Consider the following 23,654-nt stretch of genomic DNA (forward strand, 5'->3'; position numbering starts at 1 on the left):
GGATTTTATTTCCTCTTCGGTTAACCTGGGAAGTTTGTATTTTTGTAAATATTCATCCATTTCATTTAGATTGTCAAATTTATTGGCATACAGTTGGGCAAAATAATTCCTAAGTATTGCTTTAATTTCCCCTTCATTGGTACTGTTCGCATTATATCATGTACCTCATTCCCATGTTCTTAAGTCATCCAGTCTCCTCTTCAAAATCTCAATAAATAAACAATGAATGTATGAATGAATAATTGAATAAATAAATTAATAGATTGATAAATGAATGAATGAATAAATAAATAAATAAATAAATAGATGAATAAATAAATAAGTGGATGGATGGATGGTTTGATAAATAAATGTAAGGAGTCACTACCTCCCCTTGCAATACTTAACAAAACAGGATAGTTATAATTTTTAGCAAATATTTAGCCAAATCAATCCTAAATATATCCCTGCAATTTCCCCTCATTTCTCCAAATTATCTGCACTGAAACCAAGTACAAACCCCATGTTCCCCCCACTCCCACAGGACAACCCTTCAAGGACATGAAATCAGTAACTATATATTGTTTTTCCTACCTCTAAGATAAACACCCCTAGTTCCTTTAAAGGATCCTCATATATTCTTACTAGTTTCTTGACCCTGGGCAATTTCATTTTACCACAGTCTGCCTCATTTTTCTTATCTATAAAAATGGGATAATAAAAGCATTAATGTTTATAGTAGCTGTGAGGATAAAACAAGATAATATGGATAAAGTATTTTACAAACCTTAAATTACTATATAAATACTAGATAATAATAATTATTATAAATACATCTATGAAGGTTGTTGTGATAGTAGTAGTGTAGTAATAATTTTTACTACTACTAGTACTACTACTACTATATCCAGCTGCTCTATTCTAGGGATGTTTCAGCCTGTCCATGTTTCTGTAAAATATGGTACCTATAACTGAGCAAATACTAAACACAGATCTTGAATATGCTATAGTATAACAGAAATGTTTTTCCCTCATCTGGACACAGTGTCTGAAATCTTGAATAGTAGCTTTTTCAGCTGCCACCCCTGACCACTTATTTTTCATGTCCAAGCTCTTCAGCTTGACATAAAGAAGACTATACTCATGATATTTAACTACCATTAGACCTAATTGTAGAGTGGGCTAAAATATAGACAATGGACACTCTTGAGTCAATATTGTTGATTTAAGTAATGCTATGAAGCACCTACTATGTGTCCAACATAGTTTTGAGTGTTAGGGATACAAATAATGTATTTAAACCAAAAAATCTTCACAAAGGTCCCTCAAATTTGGGAATAACTCCTGAAAATTATGTTTAGGAAATTACCGACATTATATATACTCTCTGGTCATAATTAAAGGAAGATAAAATTATTAAACACATTGGCTCAATCAGTGGCTTAACTGCTTACCCCTGTACTTCAAAGCTTTCCAATTTTCACCATAAGGTTATTTCCTCCATTGCTGATGCCCTCAGCACCATAGAATTACAGAATCTCAGAGTCAATAGGTACCTTATTGGCCAGCAATTCCAAACAATTCCTGGAATGATTCCTTAATACAACATTCTTGGGGGACCCAGGTGGTGCAGTGGATAGAGCACCGGCCCTGGATTCAGGAGTACCTGAGTTCAAATCCGGCCTCAGACACTTGACACTTACTAGCTGTGTGACCCTGGGCAAGTCACTTAACCCCAGTTGCCTCACCAAAAAACAAAACAAAATACAACATTTTTGACTTCTGTTTGAAGTCCTCCTGTGAGGAGGTAAGTAAGAAGGCTATCTCTCAAGATATCCATTCTACTTGTAAGCAGCTATCATCTTTAGGAAGTTTTTCCTCACATTAAACATAAATATCCTTCTCTGAATTTGCCATCCATTGCTCCTAGCTTTTCTTAAAAAGCCAAATAGAACAGGGCAGCTAGATGGTGCAGTGGATAGAACACTGGCCCTGGATTCAGGAGGACCTGAGTTCAAATGCCGCCTCAGACACTTGACACTTACTAGCTGTGTGACCCTGGGCAAATCATTTAACCCCAATTGCCTCAAAAAGTAACATTAAAAAGCCAAACAGAACAAACTCAACACCTAACATGATTTAATTTTTTCTATTTTACAATATAGCCCCAAAGTTTATGAGTCCTTGGGTTGTGGAGTCAGTTATAACTTCTAAGCCTCGAGGAGGCTAATTTTACTCAGGTACAAACTATCAGAACTACCTGAAGAAAAAGAATGCAGTGAATAAAGTTTACCCTATACCCTAAGGGAGTATTTCCTGTGGCTGACTATATCCACCAACTAGTGACTGGCTTTGTGGGGATTACCCGTTTTCTTTTAATTACTCTTATGCTTAGATGATAGAGACATATTCATCCTATGAGAAGTGTAAGATCTTCCAAAATTCAGATATAATTTTCAGGAACCTAGGTTTGTCTAAAAATGTCACAGTAAAGCATCAGAGTGGGCCTTAATATTAAGGTAAAACAAAACAAAATAAATAAAATACAAAAGCCAAAAAAAAAAATATGAGATTGTGAACTGATTTATTAAGTAGAATTGCTGGTACATGTCAATAAAATTTTTTCCCTCTGCATTATACTTTCGTTTCCTACAAAAACTCCTTGAACCTATGAGGAGATAAATAAAACTTGTCCAGTCTGGGGCAGCTAGGTGGCGCAGTGGATAGAGCACTGGCTCTGGAGTCAGGAGGATCTGAGTTCAAATGTGACCTCGGACACTTGACACTTACTAGCTGTGTGACCCTGGGCAAGTCACTTAACCCCAATTGCCTCACCAAAAAAACCCCCAAAAACAAACAAACAAAAAACTTGTCCAGTCCAAGAGATCCTTTTTTATATTTTCTGCATAAAATTATCTTCAATCCATCTGTAACTGTTGACTCAAATACCATTGTGAGACATCTATCATACCTAGCATATAGGTACTACTTCTACTACTACTACTACTACTACTATATCCCAGTTTTACTTTCCTAGGAATGTGTATGTGTGTTGAGAGAGAGAGAGAGAGAGAGAGAGAGAGAGAGAGAGAGAGAGAGAGAGAGAGAGAGAGAGATGAACAGACACAGAAACAGAGTGATAGAGATGGACAGAGATAGAGAGACACAGAGAAACAGAAAGATGAACATTTATATAGCACTTTAGAGTTTGAAATGAACTTTATAAATATCATCCACTCATTCATTCATTTATTTATTAACTTGCAAATATTTAATCCTTACAACCTTGTGAAGTAAGTACTATTATTCCTATTTTCTGTGAGTTAGCTGAAACATTAAAGGTTTAAATGATTTGGTGTTGTTCACACAGCTATGTTCAAACCCAGATTTGAGCACAGTTCTTCCTGATTTCAGGACCAACACTCTTTCCACTGTATCCCCCATCTGCCTCAAATTAATAGGCAGCATAATATATACATCTATCTACTTAAAATGAGAATATAAAGTTTCCCTAATACATAGGATTAAACACTGTCTTAAAGATATAGAGGTAGGCTATGATTTAAAATTTTCCTTTCAATGATACTGCCCCAAAGTATGGAAGGATCCAAAGCAACATCATGTCTATACTCCTCAGGTTGTGGAGTTAGTTCCAACCTTTATGTATTTGGAAGCAAAGTTGACTCATCAGGACAACTCAAAATAAAAGTAGTGTGGGGCAGCTTGGTGGCACAGTGGATAAAGCACCGGCCCTGGATTCAGGAGGATCTGAGTTCAAATCCAACCTCAGACACTTGACACCAGCTGTGTGACCTTGGGCAAGTCACTTAACCCTCATTGCCCTACAAAGAAAAATTAAAATAACTAACTAATTAAATAAATAAAAGTAGTGAAATGGATAAATGTTTACAGGGATGCCCTTTCTCAGTTCCTTTCAATGAGCTTCTTTATTCATATGTAATTTGGACAGGAAAATGAAGGCCCAAGGAACACACCAATCATTTTATCCCTGACAGTTGAAAGTGTGACTTTAGAGTAGAATGGAATATATGAAGGATCCACAGGTAGGTGGAAAGATGGTGTCAGAGAACAGGATATTGATTTTTATACCATGAATTAAGATATAAGATATAAGAATGATAGGCTCTTAACAAAAAATCATAGTACTTCAAAGATGAGCCAGGGATCCAGGGAGAAAATCTTTTCCTAGTAACCTGGAGAGGTAATTAACAGGGCTTTAATCTGAAAATATAAGGGGACACATATAGCCATATATAACTATGAAGTCAGATCCTATAGAGAGTAACAAGTAGGGTAAAAGAAAGATAGTAGTTGGGAAAAACAAACAAACAACAAAAAAAACCCTACACCTTGTATATTAGAGGACACAATACCAACAAACAATATGCAATCATATTTAGGGTCATACTTATATCATATATGTGTACATATATGTATACATATATAATAAAACAATATACATAAATAATACACATACACAATATGGAGAATATGGTTAATAATCAAAATAGACTAGAAATCTTAATGAAAAGAGGTAAATATTTTTTGTCATATTTCAGTGTGTTAGGTAAAACTTCAGATTTGTTTTGCTTCAGATTCCTCTAATTATTAATGATTTAATGCATCTCCTTGTGATTGTGAATAATTTGTAGTTCTTTGGAGAACTATATGTTCACATCCTCTGACCATTCAATAGTTGAATGTATTTAGTTGTACATTAGTTGTACAATAGTTGAATACATTTTCTTAACACAATAATATATTGATGGTAGATCTCTGAAATGGTATAACCATTTTGGGAAACACTGTGGAATTATACAAAGAAAGTGATTGAAATGTCCATACTCTTTATGCTTATGAAGTTCTCCCTGTACACTAGTCATTTTGTTAAGTATTGAGGATACAAGGATAAAAATGAAATTGTCCTTGTCCTTAGTGACCTTATATTGTAGGAAGCAGGCCTACATATAAGTACATAAAATATATATAAGATGTAAATATAAAATACTTAATGTCAGTGGTGGGTAGGAAGAACATGTTTTTCAAAAATTACAATTCAACTAGTCTTTGAAGCAAGAGATTCTAAAATGTGAAAATAAGGAATGAATTCATTGCAGGCCTATGAGTCAACCTCCATATGCAAAGGCATAGTTATGGAAGATGGAATATTGTTTATAAACAACAGTAAGTAGGCCAATTTGTCTGGATTGTAAAGTGCAAGTAGTGGAATAATGTAGAAAAAATGGACAGGAGCCAGATTATGATAGGTTTTAATACCAAACAGACTCATTTTAATGATAACCATCTTCAAATAATTGGAAACCTAGTGGAAGAATGAACAATTATACTCTGGTTGGGGCCCAGAGGAAAGAGCTAAAATTGGTGAGACTTAGAGGAAAGAATTTTTGGCATATGTGAAAAAAATACTTCCTAATTGTTAGAGCTGAACAAAGGTAGGGTATGCTTAGTAATGAGGGAGTTAGTTACCCATGACCTGAGTTCTTCAAGTGAATTCCTTGATATTCATTTCTCAAGAATGTCTTAGAGGGAATTCAGGTATGGCCTAGACTTCATAACCTTTGAAGTTCCTTCCAACTCTTAGATTTTATAAATCTTTTCTACTGTACCAACAAATTAAACTAGTCTGACTTTTGTAGTCCATGATCGTCAGAAACTTATGAAAAAAGATGATATTCAAATCCTGACAAATGACTTCAACAAGATACGTTTCTCATGGCCAACTCTGTAAATGACAAACCTGCAGCAAAATAATTTTACTTCATGTGTTCATAATATGAAGTTTGAATAAAGTTAGGGAACTGATACTGAGAAAAAGATAGTGAGCCCAACCCCATACCAGAGTCCATACGTATGACCCAAGGCAATTCACTTAAACTTCTAGTCCTGTTTCTTCATCTACAAAATAAGATAATTGGATTCTATGATTACTTTTCCTAACTAACAAGTTGTTATTTTAGAAAATATAAGGAGAAAAGGCAGATAAAAGTGAACTATATGTCAAAAATGGTCTGGATCAGAGTCTTAGAGATGATAGAAAAATAACTGTGGAGGTGGCTAACTGCTAGCATGATTTGCAAGTAACAGAGTCAAATCGTTTAGTCTCATTTTTAATGGATATTCTGGCATGGTGAATTTGCCAACTCCAGAATCATTAAAAGATGGTTTGAATCCTTTAACATGTATGAGATATCCTTTTAACAATAGCCTCTCTTGATTTCACAAAGGAAATGCTGTTTAAGCTCTCTGGATAACTTACTAATTCCAGTGGATGATGAAAATTATTCAGGAGAAGCATTTAGTTCTGTCAGCTGAAGATAAAAGATGTGTAAAAGAAATTTAGCTTTTAAAGAATATACTTTTTCTTAGTTGATCAAGGCATAAGCCATTAGCCTGGTCTTTAAGTAAGAAGTTCACAATATCACCTATTTCTCTATCCTTCTACATATTTTGCTTTATTGGTCTTTTTGCCCTAATTCCAGAAGATGACTAATCTAAGTTACCTGCAAATGATCAATAAACATTTTTTTCTATGTAGTTAGTGACACATACAGATAATGGATTTCCCTTCCCAGAAAATTTCAAATTTTAATTATTGAATAGTATCTTAATCTAAAAGAAACTCATTTAAATGTTAAAATTTCAGGCACTACAGAAAATCTAATTGCAAATAGAATTTTTGACAAAGTTTTCCCGGCATCCTTCAAACGGCACTAGATGTTTGTTGGAAACAAACTATTTTGAATAATTTCCTCCCTATGATTTAAGATTCTTTTTTTTTTTTTTTGGTGAGGCAATTGGGGTTAAGTGACGTGCCCAGGGTCACACAGCTAGTAAGTGTTAAGTGTCTGAGGTCGGATTTGAACTCAGGTACTCCTGAATCCAGGGCCGGTGCTTTATCCACTGCGCCACCTAGCCTCCCCTTTAAGATTCTTTTTAATGGAGTGCATGTAGCAATATCCATATATTAACATAGTAAAATACAGTAGGAAAGCATATTATGGAAATTCAAGATAGTCAAGATATCTTTAGGTAAACTAAAGGTTAAGCCCTAATTTGCATAGCTGTAGGTTTGTTCCATGTTCCTTGTGACCAAACATACAAATCTTAACAGCTCTAACTCAGCAGTCTCTCTGACCTTTCACACATCCCAGGACTTTGACACTCCCTCCATCTGTTCAACCTTTAAAATTAGGAAGTGTCTGTTTGGCTGTTGTCCTTGGAGAAGCAAGCTATTAAAATTGGACATTTCTTTAGGGATTTCTCAAATATACATCACATCTGGTATTTCATTTTTCAGAATCATGTGCATTATGAAGAGATCTAATTGGATCTAAATTTCAAGGAGAGGAATGATAGCCATGGAGCTCTTTGAGACCAGATATGTTGGGAATTATATATTTTCAAATAGAATGATCTTAGGTTATGGGTGGCCATTAATATTGTCAAATCCCATAAATTGGATTGCTAATGTTTTAGTGAAAATAAAAATTCAGTATGAATGAAAGTAGTTATGACATGTAACTTGTTTTAAAAAAGATTTAACATTTTTCTATTTTGTTGAATTGAAGTACATCTTCTCAGTATTAAAAAAAGATATAAAAATCTACCTCTAGTAGGCACTAACAAGGAAAGATACAAAGATCCAAACAAAACAACAATAATACATGAATAAAAACTGACATGGGGGTGTCAAGATAATGGAATGTGATAGATGAGATTTGGCAGATACTCGGGAGCCCACCTGAGCAGATTAATGGCTGATTTGACTGGATTACTAGTTGACTAGATTCTAAACCCATCTGGCTGATACTTGAGATTACTTAAGAAAGCATGGTTCTCAGAAGCTAACAAACTTTGAACTTCCGGCCCAGTCAACCAACCAGCTTGAAGAACCTCCCATTTCTGGGAGGGGATAGGAAGGAGGAAGGAGAGCCTGCGCAGGGAGCTCTGTCTCTTTTGGTTCCTGACATCGTGGTGGCAGTAGGGGACTACACAGAGGAGTTGAGAAAAGGACTACACAGAGGAGTTAAGGAAAGATAGGATTGCCAGGTTGTCGGAATTCTGTTCTCAATCTTTTTCTTTTACTATCTTTCAATAAACCCTTAAAAAACTTAAACTTGTTTATCAGTGATTTTAGTCAGTTTCCCCCCAAAACTGGGGGACAGATTAGAACCTACATTTAGAAATTTAAATTACATGGGAGACAGGATAAAGACAAATATGATAAAAAATAGAATGTGATAAGTGCATAGGAGAGAATACACATTTCTAAGAAATACAAGAAAGAAGTGGATTATTGGAGTAGATCATTGAAGATAGGGCATAGAAACTGGGTCTTTAATATGGAGAGAGTCTGAAAAGGAAGAATTGGAATAATAGACTATTGAAGACTGTTCTCTTTCATGGAGAACAGGTAGAGGAGTTTAGGAATGAATTTAAGGTCATATGGTAAGGTCAGAATTTGCACAGACTACTTCAAAGTTTATTAAAAAGAATTGTTCCCTTTCTAACTCGTCTGTTGGTTTATATATGCCCAAAGTATTACAGAACACTTTTATAGCAATTGCATACACATGACCTAATGTGCCTTATACTTTAGTTTATGTGGTCATATAAAAGCAAACACTTATATAATCATAGAAACAAATCCTGAAGTCCTGAAATAACTGGAATTACAAATTGAATCCACAATATCTCAAAGGAATATGTTTTAGCTCTTTTTATCTTTTTTATAGCACCTCTCCTCTAAAGAACTATATAACAAGACGTTGATTTTGTTTTAAATGTTGAACATTCTTTAAGTATTACATCAATTAAAAAAGTACATTGTTATGAAGAAGAAACTAAATGTGAAAAAGGAACTCTGAGAATACTCAGCTTTTTCTGTTTTGTCAGATCAAATTCATTCTCCTCCTTTAAGTCTTTTCAAGAGAGTCAAGACAACAATAACCATTCCATTCTCTGAGGTTCTATAGTAGTTGAAGATTATTCCATTATTCTTGGATTTTTATAGTTTTCTGGTTGTTTTATAAATTTATTTCATAGATATGTTTTGTCTTTTTAAGAGTGAAGACTGCAATTGCAACTTCACCTGTATCCATCCACATATGCAAACAACAATACTAAAGAATCAGTAGGCACTTAATACATGAATATGCAGTGAGTACATAAGGGCAATCCTAATCCTTTCACTCACTATGAGAGAGATGAATTATCCATCACAACTCTAATTTGTTCATCTTAATTTCCCATGTTTTCACCTGATCCTTTTTCCTTTGTAATATCCTTTTGGTTCAATATTTTTGAATCATGTTATTCATTCATTCATTCATTCAAGAAGTTTTTTTTTAATTGCATATATGGTATGTAGCCAATATAAAGATGAGGTCATCAATATTTTAATACCACTGCTGTTTTTATTATAGGAAATCATACTAGGCTTTAGAAGGAATACAAAGTCATCCAAAACAGGACATGGTAACGTATGGTTATTCTCTGAATTTTCCCAGGTGGCGCCCAGAGGATAATAGAAAGGTAGAGAAAGAAAAAAAAAAATAAAGAACTGCTCTCTCTTGGTCTCTCTTATCTTTAGACCTCTGACAGTGGATTTACTCTTATTACCCTTATATGCTCTCTGATTTCTGAAACTATAAATGCTCAAATCATTGCAGACAAATTTAAAAATCATGTCATTTTTATACATTAAAGTGAAAATGATATGACAAATACAAATAGTTATACAAAATACCTAATAGAGTTCCAGAAAAAAAAGTTATGACTTTTCTTTAGAATTTATTATTCACATATGTAAACAAAACAAACCAAGAACAACTGTACATAGTAGACAGAGATCCATCCTCAGAAACAGGTACTTTGGAGTACAAGTAATGTCTTTAACACATTTTACCTATTTGACCCTGGAGAAGTCACTTAACCCTCAGAGGCCCAGTAAAATCTGCATTGATGGAGAGTTTCCTCACAAGGAAATCCGGTCTGGATAAAATCATAGGTCTTATCTAAAATCTGATCTAACAAAAAAGAGTAATTTATTTTTAATATTTTCAAATACTTTATTATCCTTTCTTTTCTCTCTCCCTACTTCCTTCTCTCTATCCTTCAATCTGTTTCTTCCTCCCTTCCTCCTTCCATTCCTTTCTCCCTCTTTCCATCACTCTTTCTTTCCCTCCCCTACTTCCCTCTCTCCATTCATTCTTTCCTTCCTTCTAGCATCCGTTCTTCTTCCCTTCCTCTGTTCCTCCCTCCTTCCTTTCATCACTCTCTTCCTTCTTCCCTGTCTCCCTCCCTCCCTGCTTTGCTCCCTTTATCCTTTCCTTATTTTCTTCTCACACAAAAGCTTTATTTTTCAATTATGGTCAAAATGGCTGTCAAAAAAGAGATAGCTTATCTCCCATATATTTACTCTAGCAAAATCCAGAAATTTCCACCAGACTGAATAATAATCCATAAATCTATTGATGAACCATAGTAAGTCACTTCTGTATAACAGAATTACACAAAGAGCCAGCCAGCAATTCACAGATAATAAGAAAAGAATGATAGCAAAGTCACCAGCAGTACAGGCTAACAAGCCAGAGGTGCAGAGATGTCTAGCTTCCTGGTTTCCTGCTTCAACAGTACTTGTTTGACAACTGCAGATTTTCACTTCTCAGTTGTAGCCTTCTTTGGTTACATCTCAATTTTCACTCCTACTACCAAATATTCTTCCTGTATGCCATCTGTATGATAGCTATCTTTAAGCCTTAGCTGCCTCCTCAGCTTCAGCCTGCTCAGTACTGGTCCCTTCCATCATAACCTCCTCTTCATAAAAGAAATAGAATTATTATCAAGACTTAGAGGCCATGGTAAGGCAACAGATCACCCTGGTGTTCTGTGCTCCTTGTGCATATCTGTTCATGTTTTATTGCTTTGAATTGAAAAATGTAACACTGAAGAACTTTGCCAAATCTTTTCTTTTCTTTTCTCTTCTTTTCTTTTCTTTCTTTCTTTCTTTTTTTTGCAGGGCAATGAGGGTTAAGTGACTTGCCCAGGGTCACACAGCTAGTAAGTGTCAAGTGTCTGAGGCTGGATTTGAACTCAGGTTGTCCTGAATCCAGGGCAGGTGCTTTATCCACTGAGCCACCTAGATGCCCCCACTGCACCATCTAGCTGCCCCTGCCAAATATTTTCTATTCTAATACCATGAGGAGTGAAAACATGTTGAAACGCTGATGTATCTCAAAGCCAATAAAGCAGCTGAATTTTCTTACAGGACACCAAAAAATGGTAAAGGGGATTAAATTCAATTGGAATTAAGCAAATGGTCAAGGGCCAAAACATGACCCACAAACTAGATCAATAAGTGAAATGTATGAAAAGTCACATAAGACCATGCAACAAAATGTGCAAAATTTATCTGCCCTCACCTTCTCATTCTACTATGGCATAGTATCTTTTTGATAAGCAAACCCTTGGAGACAGTGGCAACAACTAGTCCTCAATCTGGTTACCCACATAGTTATCAAGTATAGGTATCACTCCTGCCTCTCTGCCAGTACATCAATATTTCTATTATTTAATCCTTCCATTAGCTATTCCATGCACACTAGTATTTCATCCCAATAATGTTACTTGGTAATGATGGCCAAAAAAATGGAGCTGATCATACCTGCCACTAGAATTAAGAGATAGAAAAGCTATTTGAAAATTGTAATGTGGAAGACAAATACAAGAAGCATTATTATTATTATTATTATTATTTGTCATGCTTCAAACTAATTGTCTGTATCTACACATTTAGAATTATAAATATTAGAACACAAACATACTCAAGAACGTTGTTTTATGTGGGTTTGCATGTGTGCCTTTTGAGTGTTATGTCTTTAAATAGCTTTACTAAGAGTATTCTAAAGACAACATGATCCACATGCTTTGGATTCATTTATACACAAATCATTAGAATCTAGCCCAAATTAAATGCCATTTATTACCTCAAATAGATTGGTCTATTTTTATAATGATATAAAAAATTAAATTTACTAGTATGGTTGGATATAGGATACTCTAGTTGGCTGAATTTTCTTATTGATGAGGTTCCCTTAGTTCCCCTTTTGTTTCCCTTGCTCTTCTTCCCCTTTGTCCATTTTGAGTTTCCCTGAGACATAGCCCTCATGAGATTTGGCTCTGACTGTCATTTTTTTTTTGTTTTGTTTTTACTGACCACTTCCCAACCTTTAGCCAGCAGGTATTTTTCTGATCAGTCAGCCAATCACAGTTTTTAATCTAGCATCTAACTCTTCATGAGCAACTTATTGTGTTCACTTCTTTCTGAAACTTAGAATCATAGACTGCTGTGACCGCTGGAAAGGACCATAGGCTTCAACCCACACGCTGTAGATGTTATGCAAGTGAGAGCCAAGGAGTTTAAAGAACTTCATTCTGTGGGATTATGGCACAGCTGAGAATCAAAGCAAAATCTACTGAGTCCTTAACCAAGGAGACATCCCAGAAATGGATCATATGATCCTTGATTTATGCATTTAAGAGACCTTAGACAGAATCTAGTACAACATCTTTGTTTCATAATTGCAGAAACAGGCCCAGAAAGGTTAATGACTTTCTTAAGATCATAACAAAAAGTGAGTCAAGATTATTATTGTCTTGTTTTGATGGTGGTGGTTGTGGATGTTGTGCTTGTTGTTGTGCTTGTGGTTGTTGTTCCTGTTTTTGTTGTTTTACAATTCCTCCAAATGATATGATACTATCAACAAACTGCAATCAGAGTCAGGATATAAATTCAAATCCTGGCTTTACCATTTACTAGCTTCATGACCTTGGACAAATCAATTAACCTCTCAGAAGCCTCAGTTTCCTCATCTGTAAAATTAAGAGATTGGACTAAATAATTTTAAGGTCATTCTATTTTCAACTTTATAATCCTACATAAATCACTGTTCACTGATTAAACAAAGTAAATTATCACCTATAATTTTCTTGGCTTTGCCATCCTATCATTGTCTAGATTGTATTTGCAGTTGAAATTTTAGACTAGGGGCAGCTAGGTGGTGCAGTGGATAGAGCACCGGCCCTGGATTCAGGAGGACCTGAGTTCAAATCTGACCTCAGATGCTTGACACTTACTAGCTGTGTGACCCTGGGCAAGGCACATAACCCCAATTGCCTCACCAAAAAAAAAATAAAGAAAGAAAGAAATTTTAGACTAGAGTAGACTTTTTGCATGTAGAAAGGACCCTAGAAATCTTATAGTCCAAATTCTTGAAACAGATTGAAACTCAGAAAGGTTAAGGAAACTGCCCAGAGTCACATAGCTAATAAATCATCAAAGCCAGTCCTGAAACCCTGGTGTCTCAATTTAGTACTCTTTCCATTTCAGGAGACTCTTGACCAGAAGCATTTGCTGATATCCTACTTTAAATTCACATTCATTTGGCATTTTGTTTCAGACATGATTTAATAATTGGCACATATTATGTGTCTGTGATATTTGTACAATGTAAGCATTAATATTCTTGGGTGTTCTAGCACTTTGTCCTTTACAATTATCCTCATATGTACTTATACATGTAATATCAGGGATTTAGAGTAGAAAGGGAGCCTCAGAAGTTATCTAGTCATTTAATTGATGAGAGAAAATGTGCCTTATCACAAGCTCCTTGAAGGCAGGGTATAGATATTAGTTTGTTTTTGTGTGTTCCAAACTCCATAAGATTTTGATAACATTATTTATTGAATTTAATTCAATAGAAAATAAGACCATATTCTACAATTACAGCAATGACACAATGAGTTAAAAAAATTATGTTCACCTTTCATTGAATTATTTACTAACTTACAGAACTCAATATCACTTATAAATTCATAACATTATTATAATTGACTTCCTCTACTGCAAGAGGAAAGTGAACTTGAGTATGTACTATATGAAACACTCTTAAACCTTCTTTATGGACTCACTTTTGGAGCTTAAGAAAAAATGATTGCTTATTTCCAGATGCACTGTCCTTAGAGTGTGACAGTGTGGGATATAGGGGCAACATGTTAAAAGAGTGGACTCTTCTCAATTAGGGAAAAGCAGTATTGTTAAAAATTGGAAGAGGGGGAGTTGAGCGAAATGAAGTAAAGTCATACCAAAAAAATTGCTGTTGTCTCAGAAAAATGAGACATGGAGGGAGTCTGGGTAAGAAAGGAACATTATAGAAATGAGATCTCAAGGCTGAAAGAGAGTGTGAGTGAGATTTTCCCCACCCCTTTGATGTAAGTAATTTAGCTATGGTAAAAATCACTATATTAACTAAAATTGTGACTTAACATATTTAGATATTTTTATTGTTATATTAAGTCAATAATAATGGATCAAGTAAAATAGATGTTAGTACGGCTATACACATATTAAATTGAAATGGTTCTACAACCACACATAATTATCAGCTAAATCCACAACTCTAAAAGGTCAACTACCAAGAATAGTAACTCCTGAGCCAGGTAGACCAATCAGGTGATTCAGGAATAGTCACCTACTGAAGTTGATGGGACCACAAACAGAACCATATACATCAGTTGTGTCAGCCATCTGTTTGTGGCTCTTCTTATGAAATATGCACAGTATTGCTTGTGTTTTGTGACTCTTCTTTTAGATGTGAACTACTTTGATTGTGTTAAGTGGTTTTTCTTGCAGATATGCCCTATTTTGATTATGTTGTGTGTATAAAATTAGTAGTGTATAAATACTTTAGAGCCCTGTAGGGGTACAAAATCCTGGTTAGCCCCAGGCTTGGGTCATTGGGTCCTAGACCTGAGATAGACTTTATTGTGAAACAGGATCCCTCTCTCAATAAACCTATTTCCCTATGGCTTGGAGACTTCTCTATTTCTTTTCTTCATCAGCCTTAGAATTTTTCACAACAAGAGTCTTGTAGGTGACTAGAAGTGGATATAGAAGAGAATCTCAAGGCCAGTAGTGTAGCTAGTTCAAGTGTGCTTAAGGTTAAAGCTAGTTTGTATTGTGCTTGCTTAATTAGCTTATGAATACTAACTGCCAACACTCCAAACGTAGAGACTGCTGCCATTTTCAAAGGTGCAATGTATGTAACAGGAGAGGGGACATGTTAAGTGGAAATATGTAGAAATATTTTGGGAAGACTGTACACCTCAAGTCTTCAACCAATGAGGCTAAGTGGGGAGGGACCTTTGAAATCAGATTTAGAGATAAAAAGGGAAATTTGCTGTGGCAAAGCATGCCACTCTTCTATAGTATATGCCCATTCTCACAAGGATGTAATAAAAAGCCTTTCTCATACCAATGTTACCTCTGAAATAAGTTATTTTGAGAATGTGATTGGCACTTGTTCTTAAAAACTGGGATAGTTTCTGTATAGACATGAGGTTTATGAAAGAGAAAATCTTTCTGATCCATAGAAAATTTTTGCCTCATAAGGTTTTGTTTTGTTTTGCAGGGCTATGAGTGTTAAGTGACTTGCCCAGGGTCACACAGCTAGTAAGTGCCAAATGTCTATGCCTGGATTTGAACTCAAGTCCTCCTGAAACCAGGACTGGTGATTTATCCACTGGGCCACCTAGCTGCCCCCTGTCTCATAAGTTTTGACAAAGACTAACCACACACTTCACTTATCCCAACCGTAGAATATGTTAAATAAGTATTTAAGTGACAGATGAGAAAGGTAAGATGAGGATGGAAGGAGACTCTTCTCTGATCAACACTTGGAAATACACAGATCATGAGTGATGCCAGCAAGGAAAGGGAATATTGAGCCTCTTATGTATTTGTTATATACATATTTATGTTGTATATTCATTATGTTTTATTTTTATTTTATAAAATTTATATTTTATAAATTAATTCTATTATAACCATCGACCACTTTTAGAATAAGGAAGTAAAATAAATGTTTTACTTGAGAAAATACACTGAAATTTACATTGAAATATTCATATTCATCAAAGTATAGGCTGTGCTTTCTTAGGTTTATCACCCTGGAAAATCTGTCTTTTGGGCAATTATTTTAGTGCATAACTGTGTGCATTATATTATACAGATATTATGTCCCATTAAGAGCCAATATGGTTTAAAAATTGCATTAGGAAATAAATTAATAGATAATAGATAACTGGTTAGATAATTGTCCAAAGAAGTCAGACTTAAAAGAAAGGCTCTTTTCCTAGTGATATAGTTGCACAAGGCAAGAAATATGGGGATAATGGTTAAATTGTATATGCATAAAATTATTGACATTTTATTTCCCTTTTCCCCTTCTCCATTGTCCATTTTTCTTACTTTATTTTATGACTTGCATTTTGATAAAATTTCATAGAAGTCGATTTCAAATACCCAAGTGGAAACAGTATTGCATTCTGGCAGAGTATGTTCTCAGTGTGCAGAAATGGTGATGTATTTAACATAAGGTACACTGGGTTTGGAAAACCCCAAATAGCCTAGAGGCTATGTATATATTTATCTAGACATATATGATAATCGATTCATGAATTATATATAACTGAAACACTTTTTTACCTTAGGCTGTCTCTATCTAACCAAAAAATATACAGCTGTGGCACAGTCAAATCAATGTTTCTTGCAATCTTAATGGTCAATTAGGATCACTGTATCACCATTTTAGTCCATTATGCATAGCTAGCTGTTAACCCACTCAAAACGTGAAAGGGTCTTGCCACAACAGATTTGGTGGTACATAGATGCATAGTTGGCCTTTTCTGTCTTCATTACCTATTGATTTCCCAGGGTCTGCTTTGTCATTCCCAAAGAAAGGGTAAAAACTAATAGAAAATTGAGAAGCAAAATTCTACTCATAATCTCCCCAATCATGGAGTAATGAAGCTGGATAGGAGAAGGGAAAATATTAAAATTGAATTGTAAATGAGTCTATACCCAATTATAGCAAATGGAGTAATTATTTTGAGTCAACAAATTCTAATTCTGTTGTCAAATACCTATGGTCTTCAAGTCCTACTCCTTATTTCACATCCCACATTTTTTTTAAAGTTTATAAACATTTTCCCAAAATAAAGCAAAATAAGTCAATGTCTCACACACAGGTAGCAAAGATCAGAGGCAGATTGGAACCTAGAGCCTCTAAACAACACTTTTCTCACTGTACTCACTATCCCTGGGTAGAATTAAAATATGTATATCTCAATATTAGCATTTCCTTGCATTGAATAATTAGACCAAGAAAAGTTTTGTGCTCTAACGTTGGCTTTCCCTTTTATATTTCATTTCTTCAAACACTTGAAAATAGCTATAATATCTCCTCTTTTCCAATTTAAACACCCCTAGTAGATTAATGTTTCTTAATATCAAATGACTTCTAAAAATTCTTCATGCACATTGCCTGCCTTTTCTCTGTAATCTGGTAACATACCACGATCTTTCCCAAATAGTTGCTATATATATTTTCATCATTCTTTTGCTTTGAACCCAGATGGAAAATCTCTGCTGCTTTTAAAAAATATTTTAAAGAGTCCCAAATCATTTGGGCATTTTCACTTCCTAAAACAATTCTTAGAAACATATGCAACTCATTTGTATTTATTTTGGCTAAGTGCTTCTATCTGTTATATAGACTCTTTCTCAATTGGAACTTATCAGAAGGCAGTTTCCTGTGTAGCCACTCTAATTTCTTTAGATGCTTCCCATTTATTCCTTATAGGCTAATGATTATATTTTAGCTCAAATTTTCCATTGGAGAATTTCTTACCTCTCATGAATTATTAGCATCCCTGTCCATACTTACTTTTCTTTAAAGATTTTGTAATTTGTTTTCCTAAAACTATATTATATATCCAATGCTTTTCTATGTAAATGAGAGGACCAGTTCATATATAGAAATTACAAGTATTAACCTTTGTAAAACTGACCAAATTGTCTTGGAATGTCTAATATCAAAGAAAGAGATCAAGAGAAAGTATTGGAAGATGAATTTTGTTATTTTTTTCTAGCTCTATCATATAATTTTTAGGTAGTCTGGTATGGCACTGAATAAGTAAATTAATTTAGGTAGAATTGTCATTTTTATTATGTTAGCTAGGCCTATCCATGAGCAATTAATATTTTTCCCATTATCTGGAAAAACAAAAGGTCAAGAATATCAAGGGAAGTAAAGAAAAAAATGCACAGGAAGGTGTGCTAGCTCTACCAAATCTGAAGCTTTACTATAAAGCATCAGTCATCAAAACTATTTGGTACTGGCAAAGAAATAGAGAGTAGTATTAATGGAATAGGTTAGGCAGAGGAGACACCTTAGGAAATTACTTTAGTAATGTACTGTTTGATAAACCCAAAGACTCCAGAGTCTGGGATAGGAACTCAGTATTTGAGAAAAACTGCTGGGAAAACAGGAAGATAGTATGGCAGAAACTAGGCATAGACCAACATCTTACATGTTATACTAAAATAAGATCAAAATGGGTACATGATGTAGACATAAAAATTGATACCATAGGTAAATTCGGAGAGGAAGAAATAGTTTACCTCTCAGATCTTTGGAAAGGAGAACAGTTTATGACCAGACAAGAGATAGAGAATATTATGAAATACAAAATGGATGATTTTGATTACATTAAATCAAAGTTTTTGTACAAACAGAAACAATGCATCCAAAATTAGAAGGGAGGCAGAAAGTTGGGAAACAATTATTATAGCCAGTACTTCTGATAAAGGCCTCATTTCTAAAATATATCAGGAACTAAATCAAATTTATAAGAATTCATGTCATTCCCCAATTGAGAAATGTTCAAAGGACATGAACAGACAATTTTCTGATGCAGTCAAAGTTATTTATTGCCATATGAAAAAATGATCTAAATCACTCTTGATCAGAGAAATGCAAATTAAAACAACTTTGAGGTACTACCTGACACCTATCAGATTGACTAATATGACAAAAAAAGGAAAGCAATAAATGTTGGAGAAACTGTGGAAAAATTGGAACACTAATGCATTGTTAGTGGAGCTGTGAATTCATCCAACCATTCTGGAGAGCAATTTGGAACTATGCCCAAAGGTTTATAAACCTGTGCATACCCTTTGACCCAGCAATACCACTGTGAATTCTTTTTCCCAAAGAGATCACAAAAAAGGGAAAAGGACCCACATGTACAAAAATATTTATAGCTGCTCTCTTTGTGATGGCAAGAAATTGGAAATTGAGGGGTTGCCCATCAATTGGGGAATGGCTGAACAAGTTGTGGTATATGAATGTAATGGAATACTATTGTGCTATAAGAAATGATGAGCAGGAAGAATTCAGAGAAACCTGGAAGGACTTGCATGAACTGATCATGAGTGAGATGAGCTGAACCAGGAGAACATTGTACACAGTATCATCAACATTATGTGTTGATCAACTGTGATAGACTTGATTCTTCTCAGCAATACAATAGTACAAGATAGATCCAAATGACTCATGATGGAAAAGGCTCTCCAAATCCAGAAAAATAAAAGAAATGTGTAATATGGATGCAGATTGAATCCTACTATTCTTTTGGTTTTGGTGCTGTTGTTTTTCTTTTTGGGGTATTTCCTTTTTGCTCTGATTCTTCTTTCACAGCAAGACTAATCCAGAAATATGTTTAATGTGATTGTACCTATATAACATATATCAGATTACTTGCTGTCTTGGCAGCGGGGGAGGGGAGGAAGGGAGGGAGAAAAATTTGAAACTAGAAATCTTAGAAAAGCAAATGTTGAAAAATATCTCTACATGTAACTGGAAAACAATAAAATACTTTTATAAATAAATAAAAATAAATAAATAAATAAATAGAAAATAAGGGTAATGGGGGTCTGGCCAATGACCCAGGTCAATACATGCTTATGTGCACACATGTGTATGTATATGTATATGTATATGTATATACACACACACATATATATATATATACATGCAGGTATATGCATATGGATGTGAGCATGCATAGGCACATATGTGTTGTATTAGTCCACATTTGTTATGGGTTTGTGTACATGCACACTTATAAATATATATACATATATGCACATGTACATATATCTGTGTATGTGTGTAGATACATGACAGATTGATGACAAGTAGATGATAGATACACAGATAGATAGATAGATAGATAGATAGATAGATAGATAGATAGATAGATAGAGATACTTTATAATAAGTCTAGAGTATCACTACAGAGGCAAAATGGATAGCAATTCAAAAATCATAAAATTGTCAGTCAGTAAGTTTGGAGAAAATCATACAATATAAAAGTTTAAAAATTCTTGAAAATCCAAAGACCAAAGTGACAAAGTTAATGGAATATATCAAATTTTAATACAAAGATAAATCAGAAAACAAGAGTATCATCAGAAAATTCTGTAGGAACATAATGACAAAAATTAAACATGGGGTTTATTCTAATTTTGACAATCTTATCAGATTAAGAGAGTAGTTATAAATAATGTGCCTTTAAAATTAATCTGAGTAAATTTGATTTAGGACTATGTAAGAGTTTTGATGGAAAAGGGAATCATTCCAGGTATTCTTTGTAACATTGTGTTATTTTTTTTTGTCATGAACAAGATTATGGGACTTTTTAAAAGTATTACTGATTGACTTGTGATGAAGGCAGAAAGCTGTATCTTCTGGTAGCAACATATATTTTTAGTATGAAATGAAATAAAATTTGGAGGAACATATGTTCATTTCTGTGGAACAGGAGGAATTTTTTTTTTCTTTTTGGAATACTGAAACCATTTACCAATAAAAATAAAGGAAGTTAAAAAAAAAAGAAAGAAAAACACCATTAGCCTTCTTCCCTGAAACATCCTTAGCCAGGGAGATGAAGCAAGTTTCATAAGAGGATATTGTTTTCTCTATTCCTCTTTTAGAACTGACAAACACAAAGCTTAGCTATTACATTGTTCCCTAAAAGGTATTCTCACATTAAGTTCTCACCCAAGGTGACTTGAAATATCATCTAGTTCAAACTTGAGTCAAGTAGGCAGCCTGGGGAGGCAGCCTGGTACTTTGTAAGAAGAGCAAGACTTAAATCCTAACTATGTGACTTCAGAGAAGTCACTTCATCACTAACTCAAAATGCAGAGTCTGAACTATAGATGCTGCCCAACATGACAGGTTGTGGTAAAGGCCAGAGGCTAAAGCTCAGTAATGCATAGCTTCAGAAATAAAATGTTTGACTTTTCCTCAAAGATCTTCAAGTTTAGAAATCTCATGGTCTCCTGCAGGAGGTCATTCTAAAAACCACATAAGCAACAGACCCAGAACAACTTAGACTCTTAGCAGTTATTGCCCCCAAACTCCATACTTCTACTATACCATCTAATAATAACCTAAGCTGAGGAAATTATTGAACTCTGCTTTAGGGGGCTATTAAAAACCTGTTCAAACTTTCTTCCTCATAATATTTAAGATATATTTAAATTCTTCTAATCCTATATCTGTAAAGAAATAAAATTTCACGTATTATTGCTTTCATTAATTATTGTTTTCTTCTTTTGCTTTCATAATCCAACATTAGTTGTAGAAAGTTTACTTGAGTAATTTAGGGGAATTTTGACATCAATAGCATTTTTTTAAAAAGTATTAAACATCCCTTCATTAAGCTGGCTATTTTGTCTATATACTTTCCAGTCTTTATGGAGATTTCCACTTTCTGGTTTTCTTTAAATTATTTAATTCTTTCAGTAAGAGCAGTTCATTACATATATTAAAGAACAGCTGAAAGATTTGGAATCTAGTCATCAGATCATTGTTTAGGAAATACAATGTTTATGTGCCTGAAAAATCAAGGAGTTTCTAAATCATTTTATATAAAAATACTTAAAATTGAAATGAATCCAAAACTGAAAAAAGATCCTTTGTCCTAAGAATATTTGGGAAGTATTTTTGTCCCTAAGAATCAGATCCTGGATGTCTAATAACATTTGGAATTTTTAAAAATATGATATTGAATGAAATATTGGGGGAGGAGAATAACCTGTGAAGTCTACATTAGTTTATCTATTTGTTATTTATCTATTTATTTATTTAAGTTTATTTATTTATTTATTTGTGAGGTGGGTAATAATAAATGAATGAATGAATGAATGAATGAATGAATGAATAACTGTTTAAAATGAGTTGGTTATTCCTCATCTTTTTAAAAGACAACTTTGGACTTAAAACCTTACTTTGAAAATTTTTCTTCCTCTTAAAGTCAATATGGAGAGAATGTCTGGTTATATATGCTTCTATTGGCAAAATTAAAGCCAGGGGCAGCTAGATGGCGCAGTGGATAGAGCACCGGCCCTGGATTCAGGAGTACCTGAGTTCAAATCCGGCCTCAGACACTTGACACTTACTAGCTGTGTGACCCTGGGCAAGTCACTTAACCCCCATTGCCTAAAAAAAAAAAAAATTAAAGCCAACAGTTTAGCAAACAATTATGAAAAGAACATGACATTTGGAATTAAAATTCCTTATTTGGAATTATAGTCCTGGTAATTTGTCTTTGTGCATCATTCATTCATTCATGTATGCATGTATCATTTTATAAGCTGATTCATTAGTGAATCAGCTAATTAACTCCTTTTAAAATTATATTTGTTTTTTTTGCAACTTTGTTTTTTTAAAAACTAAATTTACTTTTTTATTTAATAAAAAAAAAAATTCTATCTTTCTCTAACCTTCATGCCCTAAGTTGAAGAAATAAAAAACAAAACCATTGGAAAACATTTAGTCAAGCAAAACTAATTCCTGTATTGGACATGTACTGTGTGTGTGTGTGTGTGTGTGTGTGTGTGTTCAATCTGCACCTTAAGTGGTTAGTATATTTCATAATGGGTCCTTTGAAATCATGGTTGACCATTTATACCCTACTACTTTACAACTTCTGTGGTTCTGAGATACCTCATAGAAATCTCTCCCTGTGTCTCTCTGTATTTCTCTATCATGTATATATGTGTTTATATGTATATATACATATATACACACATATATACAGATATACACATATTCATATATATGAGTGAGGCAAGGAGGTTTACACACACACACACACACACACACACACACACACACACACGCACACACAAATCCATATGAGTAGGGCAGGGAGGTTGATCTCTGGTTTCATTGGCACAAGGAACAATCCATAAGTAAATGTCCTCCAAAGCAGATGAGCAATTCTGAAACTAATTGTTTTAGAAAATTGCCTGGGAAATTTAGAGGTTAAGTGACAGGACAGGACAGGGGTTCTAAGGCCAATATCTTCTAGGGGCTGGGCTTGAAATCAAGTTATCTCATCTCCAAGTCTTGCTCACGCTGAAACACTTTGGCTTTTCTTTCTTTCAGTCGGTTCTATAAAAACACCTTATTTTAAATAGAAACAGAAGAGTATCTCTTAAATAGTCTTTATACTGAAAGAAGGAGGTAATGTAAGCAAGTGTGCAATTTTTTTTTCTAATTTTTCATAACTATATCCATTTTCCAAGTTTCAGAAAAAGTTGTCAAAAGGTCCAGGAAACAGGAAGCAATGCAACTAAACCGAACTAGATGGGAGGGGGTGGGGAAACTTTGCTTTATGGGGAGAGAGGGAAAGGGATGCAGGTAAAAATCTTTTAA

This window comes from Dromiciops gliroides, chromosome 3 (assembly GCF_019393635.1).
Source record: "Dromiciops gliroides isolate mDroGli1 chromosome 3, mDroGli1.pri, whole genome shotgun sequence".
Classification (NCBI taxonomy): domain Eukaryota; kingdom Metazoa; phylum Chordata; class Mammalia; order Microbiotheria; family Microbiotheriidae; genus Dromiciops; species Dromiciops gliroides.